At 34.0% G+C, this 10724-nt stretch overlaps 2 pseudogenes; both read right to left on the bottom strand.

Moving 5' to 3' along the window:
- Positions 1-7450: 7450 nt before the first annotated feature.
- Positions 7451-8881, bottom strand: LOC149171747 (BTB/POZ domain-containing protein At5g48800-like; annotated as a pseudogene).
- Positions 8882-9348: 467 nt separating this feature from the next.
- LOC149171746 (uncharacterized) lies at positions 9349-9971 on the bottom strand (annotated as a pseudogene).
- Between the last annotated feature and the right edge of the window lie 753 nt (positions 9972-10724).

Below are 10724 nucleotides of genomic sequence, written 5' to 3'. Positions count from 1 at the left end.
TCTGTCAATTCATGCCCAAATCCCAAATGCTCAGACATCCCTTTCCCACATGAACCAGATGCTGATCATGTGCTCATGATGCATGAAATTGTTACCATAGAAGGAGAAGATCCAAGGATGACAGAAATAATGTGTTCAATGAGACCAGCCAAGCCCAGATATGGTTTGGGATACCTTGAGCAGGCACATGGCCTGATTCCAGATTGCAGATTTCGCCCTGTTCCTTCTGACTGCAAAAAGCCTGCAGTAATGGAAATCCATAAATTCTTCTCTCTTATGGATGGATGCTTGAAATCCGAGATTAGTGCCCAATGGATGAAAGCCATGTTAAACTGGGATCTGTACACTAATCCTCAAGCAGATGAATTTGACCAGAATTATACACCCATAGAGAAGAAATAGTTTGCTGAAGATTGGAAGCATTATATGGAGATGAATAACACTTGGATATCTTTCTATTCATGGAAAGAAAAAATTTCTCCCCTGAATGTCTTCACTAGTTCAACCAGCACTTCAGCAAGCAAGCATGCTTGGACTGCACTAGATGGATCCAAAGTTGAAACCCCTATGACCTTTCCTCCTTACAAAGGAATTGCCATAGGAGAAAATCAAAATGTAGCCAAAGCTATCTCTTTGGTCCAGAAAGATGACAATGCTTTAGGCATTGATGGTCGGATACAGAAAGCTAGTGAATAGCTGAACTGGACAAATACTGCAGTAAAAGGCTTAGAAATGAATGTGGCTAAATTAGTAGAAGTCAAGGAACAAATTGATACTGTCCAAGTATCACTTAATGATGTAAATAGATGTTTGAACAATGTACAATTTGAATCCAGTATGATTCGTTCTTATGCAAGAGATTCTTTGAATAAAATAGAAGGAGTCGAAGAAAAGTTAGTTGATCACTTAGATACAACTAAACAAATTCTAACTGGTTTAACAGACAAAATGGAAAAGATAAGTCTGTCTAAAATTGAGAAACCAGTTCCAAACTCCTTTCTTGTAAAAAGAAGCATAAGAATTCAAGATCCAGTGAAATCTGTAGATAAATTTTCAGAATATGAGGCTACAAATAAAATCACCATTGCATCCTTATTTAAGGATGAAGAGTCAGATAAAGGGAGAGAACAGCAAAGGCAAGATACACAGATCTTTCCCATATATGAACCTCTTGAGCATAGATTCACCAAATATCCTGCACCTGACATAGAAGAAAAAAGAAAGCTTCCTGAAGCACGATATATCCACATCTTATGTAGATAAATTTGCACATCCTAGAGTTTTTTTTTTCCTTAATTTTCCTAAACAAACTCGATGCAATTCTCATATTCGCTGTAAATTTGTCACGCAAACAAAGTTTTAACACAGTAGAGTTTTGTATTCAGTACATAATTTAACAGAATATTTGATGTGAACATTTTCCGGGGTACGTATACGAATTGAAAGGATCACATTTCACAATAAGTCTGTATTTGTTTAAATTTTACCTTTTCAATCATCGCATTCCCATCATTGTCTGGGACTATCTTTTATGCTATAACTCTTTGATTGCAGTCGAGTTTCGTGGATCCTATATTAAAAAACAAAATTGTAATAATTCACTTTAATGCCGTGGAGTTTGTTGACCCGATTTAAAATTTGAAATATTTATAAGTTCAAAAATCCTTACGGGATTGTTATGACATTATTTTTTTTCTTGGATGCTATATTATAATAATAATAATAATTTACTATGGAGTTTGGTGACTAGATTTAAAATATCTATAAGTTCAAAAATCTTTTCGGGATTGTTATGATATTTATTTTTTATTATCAGTGGGCAAGAAATTCCATTGACATCTATTTTTTTGACAAAATGAAGAACAGGAAAGGGTAGTTTTGACCAGCTGACTAACAGAGGTGTGAATAATTGAAGACTAGAGTCTTCCTGGCATAAAATTTAAATGATATGCCGATTCATTGAGAATTAACTCGATTGAAGATTTATCATATAAACAATCATTTAATACAGCAAGAAGTTAAAAATCATTTAATACAGCAACAAGTTAAATGTTTAATTAAAGTGGGCATATAAGTGAAAATGAACCCTTCTTTATGTAAGCATTGTCTTACGGTCCTATCTAACATAACAGAACATGGAAAATCGAAAATAGAAAGCTTGGGTTGTTTTCTTAATTGGAATTCAAAATTTAAGATTTTATTATCATAAAATTATTATTTTATTATTTAATATATTATTTTTAAGTTTTTAATTATTTTAAATAATAAAATTACTGTTTAGTGTTTAAAATTATTATCATTATATATTTATTTTATTTTAATTGTGGACCAAATAGGGATAAAATGTTTTGAGAGGTAAATTTTGAAAAATAATTTATACTTCAAAATATGTGTTATTGTTATGTCTAATTTTTCATTATTTAAATTGCATCTTTAAATGTGTAAATAGATTAAAATCTTAAATTGAATTTTTAAGTGTTGAATTTTCACATTCGTTTTGTTGGGAATTGATCATGTGGACTAACTATCACTCTAGGATCCACCCTAGGACTAGTCAAAAAGTAATGTAATGATAATGGTTTAGAAGAATGGTTTCGAAGTTTACTAAGGCCGAGAGATTTTAGTGTAATGGAAAACCTTAACATGTTATTAAGTATATAAATAGATTCAATACTTTGAAAATTCTCATTGGTAGTTGGATTTTGAAGATTACATCTTGCAAGTTGCAATTACAAAAGATATTCGATAAATTTTAGACAAAAGAGACTAAAAATATATTTGAGAAGGGACCAAAATGTAAAATAATAAGGCTACTTAAAATGTTGGGTGACAATTTATGAATTCCGGTTTCTGTGATCCATATTGAATGTTAAGACATTGAATGTTAAGAAAATGTTTTCGGTAGTAATCACATAGGAAAAAGATTTGTTGGCAGGTTTCAAACCATCCAATGTGGTTCATAGTCAGGAAAAGATGAAGATGTTGATCATGGCATGAGTTTAAATAGAGAGTAATGTAGAGATCCTTAGTTAAGCTAACGGCTATAATAATCAACTAGTTTTCGAAAGAAAAAAATAATTATTAAGGCCAAATTATAATAAATCAAATCTAATAATAAGTTAGGGTTCAATATTTAGTTTAATAATTCCATTAAAAAAATTAAAAAGTTCAAAATCAAACAAGGAGCGAAGTCCTAAACAATCAATAATGGAGTTAGTATCCTAAAAACAATACAATCAAAACTCAAGATAATCAACACTGAAAAGACCTAAACATGCAATGTCAAACAAGAAATAAGACGCCAAGGCCATACAAATAAATAGAGGAGCCAAGAAAAAATTAATTACAGAAATCCAAGTCAAACAAAATAAGGAACAAGATCCTAAGATTAAGAATAAAATAAGGAACAAGGTCTTAGTAAGATTAAGAATAAACCCAAGGATCAATTTTCAGGGGTTCATTTCCCATTTATCCAAGAAACCACTGACAAGATTGTGAAGATCTTAAGGAAGCATAAGGTTCCTTCAACATTTAGACCTTTAAATACATTATAGAGCTCCCTATGATCTCCCCAGGATCTGTAAAAAACTCAATGGACCCTAAAAATATCAAAGGTGTGTATGTTATCCCTTGCTCTTGTGAGATTACCTACATACATGAAATTGGTCGCTCAATTAATCAAAGGATTCATGAGCATGCCACTGACATGAAGCATGGTAGGACCCACTCCTCTTCTTTGGTTGAACATGTAGGAAAAGCTAAACAAGACATTTGCATTGAGGAGGCCCGCGTCATTGCTAGGATTATCCATTTTTATCATCGAAAATTTAGAGAAGCCCTCCAAATCGAAAGAAGGCCCAATAATCTGAATGATTGCTGGAAAATTAGGAGAAGTTGGGTTTGTGTCCTATATTCCGAGTTTAATTTTATTGGATCTATATTTCTTTTAATTTCTTTTTATCTTATTTTGAGATTTATGTTATAATTTATCTTATTTTATTTTTTTTATTTTACTAGTTTTTCAATAGTTTTTATGAAGGGAGAAAACAAAAAATTAGTTTTAAAAAAAAATTAATTTCATTTTTCTTGGCTCCTTTAATTAAAGGATTTTGTTCCTTGTTTTATTTGACTTTGATTTTTGTAATCAATTTTTCCTTGGCTCTATTTATTTGTATGGCCTTGGTGCCTTTTTTCTTGTTTGACCTTACATTTTTATGTTTTCATAGTGTTGATTATCTTGAGTTTTCAGTCTATTATTTTTAGGATCTCGACTCCATTATTGATTTTTTTGGGACTTTGCTCCTTGTTTCTTGTTTGACTTTGAATTTTTTAATTCTTTTTAATCTAATTCTTAAGCTAAATATTGAACCCTAACTTATTATTAGATTTAATTTATTATAATTTGGTATTAATAATTAAGTTTACTTATGAAAATATTATCTTTTGAAAACTAGCCGCTACCTTGCCTAAGGATAGCTACATTGCTCTCTATTTCAACTCGTGCCATGATCAACCTCTTTATTTTGTCGCGACAATGAACCACACCGATGGTTTGAAAGGTGTGGGTAAATATTTTTCCTATGTGATTCCTACCATTTTTTCTTAACTACTTAAAATGATTTAACCATATGAATTTATATTATTTAATTACATTAAACAAAAACAAAAATTTGTGTTTTTACCATGTATAATAGATACATAGTTGACATTAAAATTTGGTGTTGTTTATAAGTGATATTTTTTGGAAGCTTTTTGGTTTATTTGTCAATCTAATTTGTCTAGAATGGGGCAGAGATTCATTGAAATCACAAGTTTCGGAGTGAAATCTTGACAATAGGATTTTTGAGGGCGTTGAATTCATAAATGCAGTAAAAAAACCAGTTTAAACAACACATCAAGATTTCACCACAAATTTCACCACAAGATTACCTCCAAAAATCAGTTGGAAACTCCTAAAAATCTCACATAAACTCCTAAAAATCTCACATAAACATTGAACTATTTTATTTATTAAGCACATTATTCTATTAAAATATTTCTTTTGTTATTAAAATATTTTGAAATATGCATCAACATTATTCATCATCACTATTGTTTTTTTTATATCCAAAATTAAATGAACTACACATCTCCTTAGTATTAGAGAGTAATGAAGAATTGTTTTTTTTTTTTTTTTTAATTTCAATTACTTGTACATTTTAGATATTAAAACATTTTATTAGGGAAAACATTAAAATAATTTTTTATATCAATTTATATATATAAATAAGCATGAATATTCACATAGTTTATCTAAGCCTTATATTGAAATATTTTTAAAATATTTCAATGTATAAGAATTATATCAAAAGTGAAAATATGGGTTTTTTTTTTTTGTTTTTTTTTATGGTTTTAATTACATTATCTTTCTTAAACATGAGTTATTTTAACAGTAAATGGAGCCAACAAAGGGAGAGTGGAGATAGTGATGTTTCAGATTGTTTTTAATTAAAACTAACTATATTAATTTTTCTTTCTTATATGGTCTTTTATTTAGACCAACTTAGATCTATATTAACTCTAAATCCATGTGCAGAGAATGATCAAATTTCTTCTGAAAAGGGATCAAATCTCTTTTCAATCTAAAAATGGTTCATGTCCCAAGAGACTTATTCTTCTTCGCACTTAGTAGATCTAGAGTTAATATGGATCTAAGTTGGTCGTATTATTAATTATAATTATAATTATAAATATAATTGCTAATTTTACATTTTTTTATTTTTTATTTTATTTTATTTCTATTTTTAGTTTTATGTAATTTGACTAATTCAAAATGTTTTATTTATAATTATCATTATCATTATTAATTTTTAATAATATTTTATTTTTAATTTTATTTCAATTTAATTTTTACTTTTATTTGATTTTTATCTTTAATTTATTTTGACCGAGTAGATTTTTTTAAAAATATTACAACATCTCTCCACTACAGATATTTACACTACTACAACATTTCCATTTCCCTATACCTTTTCTCTTTTAGATTTAATTTTAAAAATGTTATAAAATAAAATAAAATAAAAATATTTATAAAATGTTTGAATATTGAATTGAGTTATGGTTTTTTGGCTAGTGGTATTGACAAGTCATGCTACTCACCCATGTTATTGTAACAAATCCTATTTACAAGTTAATAATATCCAAGGTAAAATTGAGTGAATATTCATCATTATGAATCTTGTTTTATTGTAAGTTTTTTTTTTTTTTTGGTAATACAATTAAATTGGGATAGAGACTCCTCATACAAACCAAAGTGGTCTCACTTTGACCCCATTTGTTGGCCTTTAAGTACATTGTAATACCTACTCATTAAACATAAACATAGATATATTTTTTTTTAATTTACCATGACTTATGATGAGGTTATCATTCTCCTAATTTGGGAGATTCTAATAAATACACAAATAGCAACAATCAACATCATGATGAACATTTGTTTTCATACATAATGTTATACTAGCAATTGTCCCAAATGGTACAAAGAGAGGCCGATAGGATTATTAAATTGGAATTGTTGAATTTTTCTAGAAGAGTTAATTGGTTTGTCGAAAACCTTGTTTTCTTGGACTGGATCATTGTGCAATTACTTTTCAGGAACACATTGAATGTCTTATTTAATTTTAGAGTAAGTTAATTACCCAATAAGTTAATTACCCAAAATCAAGAGGTTAAGTTAATTACCCAAAATCAAGAAACCTCTATAGATGGCCAAGCATGTACGAAGAATACATCTCATTCATATGCAATACCAAATCCATCTTTTCTTTTCTCTGAGTAAAATTTCAAAAGCATGGACACATGCCATTTCATATGCACAATAAACCCAAATGGCATGTGTCCCATTCATATGCTATAGTAAACCCATATTTTCCTTAAATTTCAATCCATAAACACATCCATTCATGAGCTATAACAGAACCACAAAAATAAAAACCCAGCCCTGCAATGCCAAAGCATTATCCCCATTCAAAAGAAAAGAAGTAGCAAATATAAACGCCAGTGTTCCACAGTCTTGACTGCACAAACCAATCATTGCCATCTGAAAAATCAAGAAAATAAAGACGATGACCAATTAAGGAGATGATAGTGACCCTTTTTCTGGCCTTCTTCTGAATATGTTGTGGAATAGTTGCTTAGACCAGTAGATTTTGGATATGGCCATGCACAACATATTCTATCATCAAGTTCTTCATCTGTGTAGATCTTAAAACCTTCTTAGTGGCATAATCCCAGCTTAATTGCTCTGCAGGGGTTTTAATACCTCTAGTTGGCTCATTGGAATGGCCATGAAGCAGACTGGCAGCCTGCAAGAAGGTGCAGGCTTGTATAGAGACAGAACAATGATGGACCTGCAAATGCTTCCTTTAATGGAGGCGTGATTCGAGGGAGAGGGCACAAAAACACACACTTCTACTGCACTACTACAGTCAGTGATGTCAAGTTGCATTACTACTGTTTAACATAATATGAAAATATCAACTATGTGGTATGTATATTTACTAAAAGAAGAGCAATAGCTAAAAGTTTAATTAGGCCAACCTTGAGGTATGTGTGAATTGCTTTGTAGAGCTGATCATGAGCAGGCCTACTGAAGGATGGCAGAGTTTCCACGAAATCCAAGAATTTAGTTGGGGAAATCCATGGACAGGCTGCAATTTCTGTAAGATATTCGTCCCAAATTTTGGAAACATTGCATACAGTGGGGTTGCTGCTCGAGGAACTGCGAGAACTGGCGTTCCCTTCACTGTAAAGGGTACTGTAATCAGAATCATCCCCCACATCCGTTTGCAGAGACATAAACAGAGAAACTATATGTTGCATGCTGTCCACCTCGGGCGAAGTATCCACAACATAAATTTCTTCTTCACATGGGGTCTCAGAATTGCTTCTATAACCATCATAAACTGTCTCCCTATCATCACCATTGTCATTCTTCTTCATCAATGGTAGTAAAAAATCTGCAAGCCTAGCCTGATCGAGCTGGCCTGCAATTCTGATTTCGAGCCTGAACCTGCACTCTTTTCCCACATTCCATGCAAAGGCACAGCGAAGTAGCCCAAACAGAAAGCTAACTGGCACTGTGTCTTCTTTCTCCACGGGAAGCAGCCTAATGATAGATTCTAGTACATTTTTCATTTCAGAGTCCTTGCCCTTCATGTGACCGTGGGGTTTAATCACCTCATAAACCCACCTATCAACGTACAGAACCAGAGCTCGGCCGATGAATCCCTCATAATTCCCCTGCCTCCTGATGGACTCCATTATCTGGCGAAAGTAATCGATTGGGAGCGTTAACAGGTCTTCGATCAGCCAGTCTTTCTCATAATTCTCCATGTGACGACCCCCATCAAACCCAAGCTCCATGGGTGTCAAAGGAATCGATGTGGACCCCTGCTTCTCGTTCATGATTTCGGAGCAGGCCAACAGCGCCAGCGCCTCAACACAGGCGCTAACGATTTCTAGCTCCCGGGCTATGGGATGAAGCTCCTCGCAGCTCCGGAGAGCTTCAATGGTATCGTCCCAGTTTTTTAGTATAACGTCCTGGAATACAGTTGACTTCTTCTGTAGAGATTCCCTCTGTATTGCTCCTCCGTCATTTCAAAGAACTCTGAAGCACATCGTATGGCAGCAACGGTGGACGGTCCCATGAGGATGGTAGAGCCGTAGCAATAAGCTGCTATTAGCTCAAAAATCCTAGCCCCGCTAGGAGGGTTCAAATAAATCTCTTTGGCATCCATGAGCTCCCTTTTGAAATACCCGCTTCTGGACACCAAAGGGAACTGCCAGCACAAAAAAACACAAGTATTTGCATGCATTGGTACTGAGATTAGAAAAATCCTTCAGAATTTAAGGAGACCAGGACTGGTTTGTATACCTTATGAAGCTCAAAACTGCAACCTAAGATGTGAATTGTAACACTGGTTGGAAAACCAGTAGCCTTGTACCTGTGGATACCAGATTATGTCTCATTTTCAGTTTCACGACATTCATGGCATCTCAGAATGAAAAGCACGTCTTTGTATCATTAAATAGTGAAATTTACAAACCATACACATCTTTTGCAGATCTTTCAATCTGGATGCAAGATAGAATATGCTGTGCATGGCCATATCCAAAATCTACTGGTCTAAGCAACAACCATCTGATCCATGACATCCAAGATACTGATGGTTATCCTATTTTGAACTTGAAGGCTATTTGTTTTTAAATCAGTGTTGGCATGGCAAAGAAAGGCTCGGTCATCAGCAAATTGGCAAAATGGGAAAAATATCAGTGAAATTAAATATTAAAACCTTGTTTTACCCACACTTATGTCATTTTTTTCCTGAGAATATACACATCAGTTTCTTCATACGCATACTCCGGATGCAAATCCTCATGGGGTACTTTCTCCACAGTGAAATAATTAGGACAAATCTGCCAAAAAAGCTGATGGGCTTCTGTAGATCGTATATGATAACCTAATAGAATTACAGTATTCGCTCCAGAAAGGGCATTCATGGTGGAAATCAAAGGCTCCACAGTATTCTCCAAATAAACCACATCCGTGACAACAATGAAATCAAATGGAGGCTTCAGTACCTGAATCTACTTCTTGTTGTTCCAATAGAGCTGAGAAATCTTCACTCTTCCAACGTCGGATCCCGGTTTTCCGGCCGAGGCGAGGGAGGTCACCGCCGTGTTTTTCTTCATGTTGCGTTTGAGGGTGGGCAGAACGGGGGTGATGTCGGTCAAGACCACGTCGAGGCCGAGCAGGGCCAGGCCCATTCCGGCGACGCCGCAGCCAGTCCCGAGTTTGATTCCGCGTTTGTTCTTGAATTGGAAGATTTGGGCGTATACGGGATTGGGGTGAGGAGTTGGGGTGAGGAGGCAGCGTTCCATGAATTTGACGAAGACGAGGGCGCAGGCCAGACGGAGGTACCGACGTGCATAGCAATAACAACTAGTCAGATAAAGAAATGATTAACTCTGAGGGCAAGAGTGACAAAGAATGGGAAAAAGCAGTAAAAATATCTTCAAGAGTGACATAAAAGAATGGGAAAAAGCAGTAAAAATATCTTGCCATGCCACGGAGGGTGAAAAGAAGGCAACTCAACTGATATTTGGAAAAAGCAGTCACACTTCAAATCAACGGTTGAAAGTGTCTCCCCTGATTGAACGGCCCAAGATAAAAGTGTTGACGATTGTTGATACATAAGAAGGCCTATCGGCCTAATTAACACCTCAGATTACAACCTACCAGGATCATATCACACATACGTTTATATCTAAGGAATGTTATACATTGTACATGTTTATTAATTCTTCAATTAAATCTTACTCTACGCATAGTCCTATCATTAATTCCTTTAAAATTGGTTGCTAGCCTTCGGTTGGATGGCTGCCGGCTGTCAGGCTCCTTTTCCTTTGGTTTCTATTTGTAGTTTTCAGTGCCGTCCGATTGAAGAGCTGAATCTAATGATCCACTAGGATCTGGGTTTCTATGCTAACGAATCGATATGCTTCCCCTACTCCTCAGTCATTTGGCTTGATCTGATTATTGGAATTATGCTTTGCAGAACCCTAGATTTGTCGGCGTTATTCTTCCTCAGGTAACCCTTGCTTCTCCTGGTACACACCATGGATGATTTTCCTGGAACTTGAATTATTTTGGTCGTTTTTGTTGTGAGTTTTACATTGTTGCT

The sequence above is a fragment of the Pinus tabuliformis genome, chromosome 4_2 (assembly GCF_031772625.1).
Source record: "Pinus tabuliformis cultivar Carrire ecotype Pingquan chromosome 4_2, CPIR1, whole genome shotgun sequence".
NCBI classification, from domain to species: domain Eukaryota; kingdom Viridiplantae; phylum Streptophyta; class Pinopsida; order Pinales; family Pinaceae; genus Pinus; species Pinus tabuliformis.
Note: the sequence above shows the minus strand (reverse complement) of the source record. Positions and strands in the feature narration are given on the sequence as shown.